The sequence below is a fragment of the Ovis aries genome, chromosome 2 (assembly GCF_016772045.2).
Source record: "Ovis aries strain OAR_USU_Benz2616 breed Rambouillet chromosome 2, ARS-UI_Ramb_v3.0, whole genome shotgun sequence".
In the NCBI taxonomy this organism is placed as follows: domain Eukaryota; kingdom Metazoa; phylum Chordata; class Mammalia; order Artiodactyla; family Bovidae; genus Ovis; species Ovis aries.
In genome coordinates this window covers 221,554,895-221,567,789 of record NC_056055.1, presented here as the reverse complement: position 1 = coordinate 221,567,789, position 12,895 = coordinate 221,554,895, and positions in this window count along the sequence as shown.

The following is a 12,895-nucleotide window of genomic DNA, read 5'->3' as shown; positions in this document are numbered from 1 at the left end:
AGTTCATGTTTTTTGAGAAATGGTACATTTCACCTAACATAAGTTGACACCTAACATCAGAATACACATAGATGTCAAGTTTATTGGGCTTCCCTTGTGGCTCAGCTGGTAAAGAATCCACCTGTGATGCAGGAGACCTGGGGTCGATCCCTGGGTTGGGAAGATCCCCTGGAGAAGGAAAAGGCTACCCACTCCTGGATTCTGGCCTGAAGAATTCTATTGACTGTATAGTCTTTGGGGTCACAAAGAGTTGGACACAACTGAGCAACTTTCACTTTGGGGCTTCCCTGATAGCTCAGTTGGTAAGGAATCTATCTGCAATCCAGGAGACCCTGGTTCAATTCCTGGGTCCGGAAAATCCACTGGAGAAGGAATAGGCTACCCACTCCAGTATTCCTGGGCTTCCCTTGTAGCTCAAATGGTAAAGAATCTACCTGGAATGTGGTATATACAAATTTCTTCATAATGTTCTCTTGTTAGTCTTCTAAAGTCTAGAGTGTCAGTAGTGATATCACCTGTCAATCCGTATAGCTGTAATTTGTGCCTTCTCTCTTTTTTTTAATCAGTCTTGCTAGCGATTCATCAATTTTCTTGGTTTTTTTCAAAGAACAAGTTATTGGTTTTCTCTATTGGTTTTTTGTTTGTTTGTTTTCATTTCTATTGATTTCTGCTCTTCATTATTTCCTTCCTTCTATTTCCTTTGGGTTTAGTTTGTCCATCTTAATTCTAGATTCTTGAAGTGGGAATTTAGGTTATTTATTTGAGGCTTTCCCTCTTTTCTAATGTATACATTTAGTGTTATAAATTTCTCTCTGAGCACTGCTTTAGCTATGTCCCATGAATTTTGATATGTTATATTTTCATTTCATTCAATTTGGCTTTTTTTTTCACTTCACTGAGAATTTTTTGGTTCATGGATTATTTTAAAGAGTGTTACTCTATTTTTTAAGTTTTAACTTTTCCTGTTATTTTCCTGAACAGCATGTTGTTCATGTTCTAGTTTAATTCCACTGTGGTCAGAAAATAAATTGTGTAATTTTGATTCTATTAAGTGTGTTGCAATTTGCTTTATGGCCCAGGATATGGTCTATCTGGGCTTCCCTGGTGGCTCAGAGGTTAAAGCATCTGCCTCCAATGCGGGAGACCCGGGTTCGATCCCTGGGTCGGGAAGATCCCCTGGAGAAGGAAATAGCAACCCACTCCAGTATTCTTGCCTGGAGAATCCCATGGACTGAGAAGCCTGGTGGGCTGCAGTCCACGGGGTCACAAAGAGTCGGACACGACTGAGTGACTTTACTTACTTTGCTTACTTATGGCCTGTCTCGGCATAGTCTCCATGATCACTGGAAAAGAGTGTGTCTTCTGATGTTGTTGGGTTATTGTCCTGTAACGTTCACTTGATCCTACTGGTTCATGGCGTTGCTGAGTTCTTCTACATCCTTGCTGATTTTCTATCCCTAGCTCTATCAGTTGCTGACAGAAAAGTGTTGAAGTCTCCAACCAGAATTATGGTTTGTTTGTTTCTCCTTTCAGTTCAGTTTTTGACTCAAATATTCCATTGCTCTGTTGTTTGATGAATACACATTTGGAGTTGTTAATATTCCTGGTAGATTGACTCTTTCATCATTCTATCATCTTCCTCTCTGTCTCCTACTGATGGGCAACTAGAAAACTTCCAACTCTTCACTAGGACCCCTCTGAAATCACCCTGATGGGAGGAAAAAAGGGTTTCATTACTGCTACGTGGGGAGGAAATCCAGGCCCCCAACTTGGCCTCTATGACACCACCCCAGCAGGGGTGTTGAAGTGACTTGTTGGCTCCTTCTGGTGGCCATTTCAGGGGCAACCATGGCAACAATACCAGGGAGGGCATCCACCACCAGGGCTCAGACCAGGGCATGCCCAGTGGGGACAGCAGCGTACTCACCAAACCTTTGCTGTGACATGTCTTTGTGGTTCTGGTCAATATTGTTCTGAGCTGCATTCTCCTACTTCCCTGGTGATTCTGTGGGTGGCTTTCCACAGCTCTGTTTCTGCTTAAATTGGCTAAACCTAGCTTCCATCGGATGCAAATAAGCATTCTGACTGATTGCACATTCCACGGGCTCTCAGCTGCAAACCCCTCTAGGAAACAAAAACCTCAGCCTCTACCACAAACATCCTTATTCTTGCTTCAGTTCAGTTCAGTTCAGTCGCTTGGTCATGTCCGACTCTTTGCAACCCCATGAATCTTGCTTAGGGGAAATAATTTGGAGAGTAACTTATAGCTAACAGAGCAGTGGAACTTAACCTAGAAGGGGCTGCTGAGAGGGGCAGCTAGGAGCTCAAAGATACAAGGATGAAAACCATTGTCTTAGCTGTCAAATGTTCCCATGGGTTATTCTGATACCCCACACAGTGAGCACGGACTTAATTACAGTCTTTCCCTTTGAGAGGAGCAAGTGGGCATTGGGCAGAATACACTAACTAGCCTGACCTCGTGAGTAAGACAATCCCAGTAACGTTAAAATAGTATGCTCTCTTCACTCCTCCCCCCCACACCATTGAAGACTCATTCACTGGTTAGAGGGAAGACTTTTTACATTCTTGAAGATGGCTTTTGTGCATGAAAAAGATCACTCATAGTTTTACTTGGGTCCTGAAAATTAGAATTTGATTTACTAAATGTGTAGATTCAGAAATAAATGGTTCTTTCTTAATCAGCTTTAAAAAAAGAATCAGCTTAGGAATCTTATTATCCTATTTATAAGTCTAGCAAATATTAACAATTACTTTGAGAGGGCTTTTGATTAATGTTTAGTCCCATTTATACACTTAGTTAATTAAACCTCTTTAACATTTTAAGCAGCATTTATAAATTTAGTATATTCAATTCCTTTGTAAGTACTTCATCTGACAAATCTTCCTGAGTAGTAAAGTGACTCTTACAGATTTAATAAATTAAGCATACAAAAAATGCTCAGGTTTAAATTCTCTTAAATTTCCAATCTATGTGTAAACTTGGAAAGATTTCATCTGAATATCACAAATCTCAATCAATCGTCTCAGTGAAATACAAAAGAAGAACCAAAATCTCTTTAAAACTGCATGAATATAAAGTATCATTAAGTATCATTGCTATAGACTCAATGTCTGTGCCCTACCTCAAATTCACAGGTTGAAGCTCTAGTGCCCAAAGTGATGATATTAATAGGGGCCTTTGGGAGATGATTAGGTCATGAGGGTGGAGCCCCCATGAATGAAGTTAGTTCCCTTATGAAAGAGACCTCAAAGATCTTCCTTGTCCCTCCTGCCATATGGGAACACAACAAGAAAACAGATGACCAATTTGCAACAATATGGATGGACCTGGAGGGTATTAAGCTTAGTGAAACAGATCAGACAGAGAAAGACAAGTATGGTATGCTCTCACTTGCAAGTGGAATCTTAAAAATAAAACAAATGAATGCTTGTAACAAAACAGAAACAGACAAATGGATACAGAGGACAAACTAGTTAACTACCAAGGGGAGATGGGTAGGGGAGAGACAAGATGTGGGAAGGAGATTAAGAGGTACAAACTATAGATATAAAATAAATATGATACGAGTATATAACACACAGCACAAGGAATACAACCAAGTTTATAATAATTTTAAATGGGGTATAATCTACAAAAATATTGACTCATTATGTTGAACAGCTGAAACTAATATAATATTGTAAATCAACTACAAATCAATTTTTTTTTTTAATGAAAACTACTATCTATGAACCAGGAAGTGGGCCCTCACCAGACACCAAATCTGTAGCGCATTGATCAGGGACTTCCCAGACTCCAGAAGGGTGAAAAGTAACTTTCTGTTGTTTATGAGCTATGCAGTCTGTGATATTTTATTATAGCACCCTGAAAGGGCCAAGATAATAATATATGAACAAATTCTTTGAACTTGAAAATATTAACACTACTAGTTTTGATTCCCTTAAACAATTGTATGCTGAATTTTTAATTTTCCCTGGGTTACTAAAATGTCTATACATAAGAGAGGTAATTTCCTTTCTTCTCAGGTTATTAATTAATGAGACCGCATCTTCACTAGACAGGTAACTCTACGGACTGGTCAAGCCCTATATGTAGTCTCTAATTTTCTGATTTAAAGATGGAGGTAGCCAGGGCTTCCCTGGTGGTCCAGTGGTTAAGAATTCGCCTGCCAGTGCAGGGGACACAAGTTCCATCCCGGGGCCAGGAAGATTCCACGTGCCCAGGGACAACTAAAGCCTGTGCACCATAACTACTGAAGCCTGTGTGCCCTAGAGCCTGCGCCCTGCAAAATAGAAACCGCCACAGTGAGATGCCTGCACACCACAGCTAAGGAGTCGCCCCGCTCATCATGGCTAGGGGAAACCAGCGCAGAGCAACAAAGACCCAGTGCAGCGAAAATGACTGAATAAAGAAACATTTTTTTTTTAATAAAACATTTTTTTGCAACCTCGTGGACTGTAGTCTATCAGGCTCCTCTGTCCATGGGATTTTCCAGGCAAGGGTACTGGAGTGGGTTGCCATTTCCTTCTCCAGGGCATCTTCCCAGCCCAGGGATTGAATCCAGGTCTCCCGCATTGCAGGCCCACCCTATACCATCTGAGCCACCAGGGAAGCCTTTTTTTTAAAAGATAGAGGTAGCCAAAGAGATCACCCCATTAGATACAAGTGATTGATCACTGGTTTTCAAACCAGAGTCCAGTACATAACCCCCATCCAAGACCCACATCTGATTTTATATTTGTTTGTTTGTTTTTTTGTTAGATTTTAAAGTCTCTATTGAACTTGTTACAATATGGTTTTGGTTTTCTGGTGGCCAGGCATGTGGGATCTTAGCTCCCCAACGAGGGATCCACCCTGTATACCCTGCATTGGAAGGTGAAGTCTTAGCACTGGACTACTAGGGAAGTCCCCTGATTTTTGATTTGCTTAACTCAAGGGGCTTCCCTGGTGGCTCGGCTGGTAAAGCATCCACCTGCAATGCAAGAGACCTGGGTTGAGAAGATCCCCTGGAGAAGGGAATGGGTACCCACTCCAGTATTCTGGCCAGAGAATTCCAGGGACTGTATAGTCCATGGGGTCACAAAGAGTCAGACAGGACTGAGCTACTTTCACTTTCACTTTCATTATGTGTAACTATGTATTTTTTCATATAACTCTAAAGAACCCTACATTCTTTCCATATGCTTCTTATCCTCTGGGACTGCATAATTCTTATGGATATTAAACTTTTATGTAATTTAATTCTGGTTATCTTTCAGAGCTTTGTCTGATTATTGTTATAACTCTCAAGGTCATTCTCCAAGGTCATTGCTCAGCCCCATCCTCTCACCCTACCTTACCCACTTCAGTCCCTGAGTTCTTAATTCTCCAGGGGGTGGAAAAGTAGGCCCCTCTCAAGATCTATGCTCCTTTCTACCTGGCAAGGCAAAGGAAAACATTCTTAAGCCTAGTACCTTCTCTCGAAGATTGCCTGGAGTTACAATGGCACTACAGCCTCCTGCTTCCCGCCTTCTTGGAGCAGGCACTGCAGTAGCCAAGATCTCCTGGAAGAACAAGGTCCACATCCAGAGACACTGGAGCAAACCCCTAACCTCCCAGAAAGGTGAGGGAACATTACCAAGTCACCAACCAGTGCCTGAACTAAGGCTACAACCCAGGACCCCCAACTCCCAGCTCTGTGCTCTGACCACTCAACCACAACGCCCTCACCAAAAGCAAAGGCAGCCAAGACAGGAAGGAGCTCAGAGATCAGAGCCCCAACCAGCCCAAACATTAGAGCATGCTGGGTACAGCCCTTTCAGTTACTTGATAAACAGCATCAAAATAGGCATGGTTCCTGCCATTTCTAAAATTAAAAAAGTCACTTGGTGACTGAAAATAAATGTACATACCAGGTATTTGCATTTTCATACTAGGGAAAAGCAATGATAAGAAATGATTGTCAGCTATGGTGAGAATATGGGGGCAGGGCTGGGGCCCCAAGGAGCAGGGGCTGAAGGAAAGAAAACAGGGCATGAGGGTGGCCTCCAGGAGTCCCAGCCTTGGGAAAGCCCTTAGAAAAGAGCCTTGTACAAAAGCCAGATTTTCTTTCTTGGCTGCACTGGGTCTTCATTGTGGTACACGGGCTTTCTCTAGTTGTGACAAGTGTGGGCTTCTTGCACTTCTCTAGTAGTGGCATGAGGGCTTAGCTGTAGCATGTGGGGTCTTAGTTCCCAAATCAGAGACTGAACCCACATCCCCACACTGGAAGGTGGATTCTTTACCACTGGACCACCAGCAACATCCCCTCCAAAAGCCAGAGTGAAGATGCTCTGGTCCCTCCATTATTAGCATTTTGAAGAACCACTGGTGGAGCAGGAACAGGACAGCTCAGATGGAACTTGAACCTTCCTGCTAGTTCAAACCCCAGCTTGTCTCCTTACTTCTGGGGCTTCTGGTAGCACTTTCTCTTTCCCATCAGCCTGGTCTGCAGACTCGCCAACATCTCCCCCACCAGCTGGCTGGGAAAGAAAACCACAATGCCTCTTTGGGTTTGGAGGGTATTATTACCAACAGACACAGAGAAAGTGATGCTGTAATTGAAACTAACAAACATAAAAAAAAAAAATTCTCAGAATTCTTTAAAAGTTCTTCTGCTGCCACCCTTGGCTATCACTGGATCCTCAGTGGGGCAGTGTCCTTGACCTCTTGGCCCTTCCTTCTCGGCCACCTGCTCAGTCATATGCCCTGAGCACGCTGCGGCCAGGCATTGTTTTGTTGTTAAGGGTACAAAAAAAGCTACGGATGGGTCTCTGCCCATCTTATGGCAGAGAAGGGAGACAGACAAGTACAAGTCATGGGACTAGGGTGGGAGAGGTGCCACAGTAGGCATGTCAGAGAAAGAAAGTAAAGTGTGACTCTTTGTGTCTGACTCTTTGTGACTCCATGGACTGTAGCCCACCAGGTTCCTCTGTCCATGTAATTCTGCAGGCAAGAATACTGGAGTGGGTTGCCATTTTCTTCTCCAGGGGCTCTTCCCAACCCAGGGATTGAATTCAGGTCTCCCACATTGCAGGGAGACTCTTTACTGACTGAACCACCAGAGAAGACCAAGGCATGTCAGTTCAGTTCAGTTCAGGCGCTCAGTCATATCCGACTCTTTGTGACCCCATGAATCACAGCACGCCAGGCCTCCCTGTCCATCACGAACTCCCGGAGTTCACTCAAACTCACATCCATCAAGTCGGTGATGCCATCCAGCCATCTCATCCTCGGTTGTCCACTTTTCCTCCTGCCCCCAATCCCTCCCAGCATCAGAGTCTTTTCCAATGAGTCAACTCTTCTCATGAGGTGGCCAAAGTACTGGAGTTTCAGCTTTAGCATCATTCCTTCCAAAGAACACCCAGGACTGATCTCCTTTAGAATGGACTGGCTGGATCTCCTTGCAGTCCAAGGGACTCTCAAGAGTCTTCTCCAATACCACAGTTCAAAAGCATCAATTATTTGGCGTTCAGCTTTCTTCACAGTCCAACTCTCACATCCATACATGAATACTGGAAAACCATAGCCTTGACTAGATAGATAGACCTTAGTCGGCAAAGTAATGTCTCTGCTTTTGAATATGCTAACTAGGTTGGTCATAACCTTCTTCCAAGGAGTAAGCGTCTTTTAATTTCATGGCTGCAATCACCATCTGCAGTGATTTTGGAGCCCAAAAAAATAAAGTCTGACACTGTTTCCACTGTTTCCCCATCTATTTGCCATGAAGTGATGGGACCAGATGCCATGATCTTCATTTTCTGAATGTTGAGCTTTAAGCCAACTTTTTCACTCTCCTCTTTCACTTTCAACAAGAGGCTTTTAGTTCCTCTTCACTTTCTGCCATAAGGGTGGTGTCATCTGCATATCTGAGGTTATTGATATTTCTCCCAGGAATCTTGATTCCAGCTTGTGCTTCTTCCAGCCCGGCATTTCTCATGATGTACTCTGCATATAAGCTAAATAAGCAGGGTGACAATATACAGCCTTGACATACTCCTTTTCCTATTTGGAACCAGTCTGTTGTTCCATGTCCAGTTCTAACTGTTGCTTCCTGACCTGCATATAGGTTTCTCAAGAGGCAAGTCAGATGGTCTGGTATTCCCATCTCTTTCAGAATTTTCCACAGTTTATTGTGATCCACACAGTCAAAGGCTTTGGCATAGTCAATAAAGCAAAAATGGATGTTTTTCTGGAACTCTCTTGCTTTTTCCATGATCCAGTGGATGTTGGCAATTTGATCTCTGGTTCCTCTGCCTTTTCTAAAACCAGCTTGAACATCTGGAAGTTCACGATTCACGTATTGCTGAAGCCTGTCTTGGAGAATTTTGAGCATTATTTTACTAGCGTGTGAGATGAGTGCAATTGTGCGGTAGTTTGAGCATTCTTTGGCATTGTCTTTCTTTGGGATTGGAATGAAAACTGCCTTTTTCCAGTCCTGTGGCCACTTTTTCCAAATTTGCTGGCATATTGAGTGCAGCACTTTCACAGCATCATCTCTCAGGATTTGAAATAGCTCAACTGGAATCCATCACCTCCACTGGCACGTCAAGGGAGTCCCTAAAGAAAGTCTTGTCAAATATCATATGATACCGCTTATATGTGGAATCTAAGAAAAGGCTACACATGAACTTATTTACAAAACAGAAATAGAGTTATAGATGTATTGACAGAAAACAAACTTGTTCCTGGGGGGTAGGGGGAGAGGAGGGGTGAATAGAAAGATTGAGACTGACACATACACACTACTGCATATGAAATAGGTAACTAATAAGGACCTAGTATATGGCACAGGGGACTTTACTTAATACTGTGCAATGACTTACATGGGAAAAGACTACACTCCAATCAATTTTTCTTAAAAAGTCATTTCACCAACTTATGGTTGCCCAATGCAAGGGCGGGGAAGAGATAGTTAGGGACTTTGGGAAGGCCATGTACACACTGTTATATTTTAAATGGATAACCAACAAGGTCCTCCTGTGCGGCACATAGAACTCTGCTCAGGGTTACGTGGCAGCTGGATGGGAGGGGAGTTTAGGGGAGCAAGGATACATGTATATGTATGGCTCAGGCCCTTAGCTGTTCACCTGAAACTCGCACAACATTGTTTGTTATCAGCTATACCCCAATACAAAATTAAAAGTTTAAAAAAAAAAGTCATTTCGAATGCTCCTCAATGCTCCCCTCCCTCTGTCATTCCAGAAGCATCCAGCACACCCGCTCCATCTCCAGCTGTGTCCCACCTCCTCTCTGTCCCTCCCCTTACACGATCCAGGCAACCTCCTCCCTGGAGCTCCCTGCTCCTCCTCCCAGCCCCTCAGATCCAAGTGGTATTCACCCACCACCCACCGAACATCCCGACGGCTGTCTGCTTAGTCAGCACCTGATAAAATTTGTTCAATAAAAAGAAACATTTTCAACCAAATTAAAAATAATCCCAGCAGAGGTTTTGAATATTAAATCTCCCTTCTAAAACATAAGCCCTACAAATATTGAAGTTTGTTCTTGACACAAGTGATGAGTCACACAACTGATCAAGTTCTCTCTCGGGTAATTATAACATTTATTTATCTAGAACCCAGACTCCTCACTCTGAGTTTCCTATTTGCCAGATAGGATTCAGTCCCCCGCTCGATGCTTGCCCAGAAGCTGTCTGATTGTTATTTTCAGCAACGGGCTTAAGCGCCAGCTGTTCAGGCAGTATTTGGTGCTAGCGCCCTTGGGTTCGTTTCATCTTTCCACTGCTGCTCAGAATTCTCTTTGAGAACTCCAAGTGTCAACAGGCACGATCATTATCTGAGTCACCTGATACGATACAAGAAGAGATGTCACACGAGCTGCCAAACAGGACACATTATTGCCAGGCTGTGTGCCCCAAGGGAGGGGACCAGGGCAATCCAAGCAGATGGTCTATGAGCTCTGACAGCCAAAAGCTTTCACGGGGGCATCAGAGTCACAAGTGAGCTGAATCTTCAGCACTGATCAAGGAAACACCAGCCGCCCTCTTTTCTCAGAGGAGTAGAATGAATTAGCCCTTCTCTGGGCCTGAAGTGGACTTGAACTTGTCCAAGGATAATAAAAGCTTGGGGCAGCTGCCCAGGATGCAGCCATATCCCTACTCGGAGAGCCGCAAGGGGGAGGGCTAAGATGGCAATGAGCCCACTCTCCTCCTTATTGGAAGGGTCCTGGGCCATCCCGGATGTGCCCACTTGCCAAGCTGTTTCCATTGTAAAGCAGGAGGTGGCGGGGCCCGTCACCCAGAAGTATGGCCTCTACCTGCCCGTATCCTCCAGAGCTGCACTACCAGGGCCTCATGGGCGCCTCTCCCTTGGCTCCCCTCCACCCTTAGAAGAAGGCAGCCTAAGTCAAGCTGCAGACCCCAGGGGGATAAAGTTGAAGGGTCAGTGAAGGGAAAGTCAGAGAAAACACAGATGCCGCGAGGGCCTCAGGACACACTCTGAATGTCTCCAAACGTAAAGATCTCTGAATGATCTCTGAAAGGCCAGGCCACGAGTCTCTGTGCGTTCGTCACTGTCCCATCCCCCTTGTCTTATTCTGGCCCCCACTCTCCCTCTGTCCTCAGCCATCCCTCAAGGGACCCATCCCTGGCAAACCTGTGAGCTGCTCAGCCCCCTAAGTGGTCTCAGCACCTCCACAGACCCCCATCCTGGGTGAGAAAGAATTCCCCCCAACGCAGGCCCAGTTCAGCGCTTATGCTGGCCAACTCTGGCCTTGTACTTCCCTACAGTTGCCTTCCCTCGGGGGTAGGGGTGGGGGAAGGGGAGGGCAAAGGTGATGACCTCTAAGGCTCCAAGCTCTTAGGCCTTATTCGTGTCCTCTCCCGTGGAGGGTGTTGGGAAGGGATGTCCATAGCCAGAGATTATAACTCGCTCAGTCTTTCACTGAAATTTGTTCCCCTATTGTTCTAATTTCCTTGGTGGCTCAGTTTGTAAAGATTCCGCCTAGGATGCAGGAGACGCTGGGTTTGATCCCTGGGTTGGGAAGATCCCTTGGAAAAGGAAATGGTAACCCATGCCCGCATTCTTGCCAGGGAAATCTCATGGACAGAGGACCCTGGCGGGCTACACACTGTGGAGTTGCAAGAGGCGGACACAAATTAGCAGCTAAATCATCATCCACATTGTTCTGACTGAGGCCTCAAGGGCCTAGTTATACTGGAGGCCACTTGACTCATTAGCCAGCACCAGGACTCATTCATTTCAAAAGGCCCCGCCCTCTTGTTTCTTATTTTTCCAGTTGAGCAACGCCCACAGTTCTCAGTTACTCGCCAGGCAGAGATGACTGACACAAACTCTGTCCAATGAAGAGCCGAGATTTCAGGGCCCAGGTCACTACTTCCTCTCAGGTGTTCTGACAGAAGTAGGTTCCTTCCCGTGGGCGTCTCAGCATCCCTCAGACCCAACAGGGAAGCTGCCCCAAGGCCCAGAAGATGGGACCGGGCAACCTGATTTAGACCTCAGGAAAGGAACAGAGGCCTGCGTGCAAAGCTTCTCTGCCAAGCCTATCTCTATGTGCGGCCTCTGCCATCTCTGCATTTTGTACCGGCTTTGCCTGTCACTGTCCTATGTTTATGTTTGACCTTCACTTTTCTCCTTGGCGAAGTTCCTCAGCAATTCCACCTGGCCTTGGCCCATCTAAGGGAAAAGGAATCTTGTCGTCACAGAGGGCAGATGCAATTGGAGGCCTTCATGGCGCCAGAGACTCAAGCAGCCGACTGGACGGAAACATTAATACTTAAGTCTGAATGACAACCGAGGACAGCTGGAGGGGCACCTGGCGTCTCTCTTCCTTATGAACAGCACAGTCTCACAGCTCTCCATGCCCTCTCCAAACTTCAGGGCTCTAGCTGTTGGCCTGAACATCTGGGAGGAAAATGGGGAAAGAACAAGGAAGAAGTTGGGCCAGCCCCTGAGGAAGTGGTGAAGGTAGGGTCGAGGCACTCCAGCTCGGGTGCTCACGGGAGTCCATGACACCTCTTTGCCCCACCCTCTTGCCTCCCTATGCTAGGCTTAGTTGCTAAGTCGTGTCCGACTCTTTGCGACCCCATGGACTACAGCTCGCCAGGCTCCTCTGTCCATGGGGATTCTCCAAGCAAAAATACTGGAGAGGGTTGCTCTGCCCTCCTCCAGGGGATCTTCCCAACCCAGGAATCAAAGCCAGGTCTCCTGCATTGCAGGTGGGTTCTTTACCACTGAGCCACCAGGGAAGCCCTAGGAGTTGTTTCCCTAGGAGGAACTAAATGTACTTGAATGGGATCTTTGACCACAGCGGGTCCACCAGGTGGCAGTGCTTCCCGGGCGCAGACCGGACAGGGCCTGCAGTGCAAGAGAGCGGCCACCAGAGGGCAACACAGGGACTAGCGGCTGAACCACGCTGCTGGTTGCCTAGTAACTGTGACGCAACGGGCTCCCAGTTTGCACCCTCCTCAAGGCCTCCCAGGTTATTTCTGGCCTAACAAAGACTGTTGCACAAGGAGTGGCCTCAGGAGTCCCAGAACTGCCTCTCCTTTAAGCCTGGAGAATCTAAAATGGTCCAGGGACCCCAAATCCAGCTCCACCCTGGCGTCTAGGGGACTGGGCAGCTACTGTCCCTGCTCTTCGGAATGTCAAGGATGACGAAAAGAAAATAAACATTTTCCATTCCCCTCAGTAGCTCCACAGTCATTGAGACGCTCTGGTTTCCCTTGTGGCTAAAGCAGAGCAACCTGCTCTCTCTCCCCTCTCTCTCCCTCCCCTTCTAAACTGGGGCTGCATTAATGGCAAATGACCTTAAGCCAGACCTTGAGCCTCCAGCAGCTGAACTGTACTTCAGAGGAGTGGGGGGGTGAGGTTG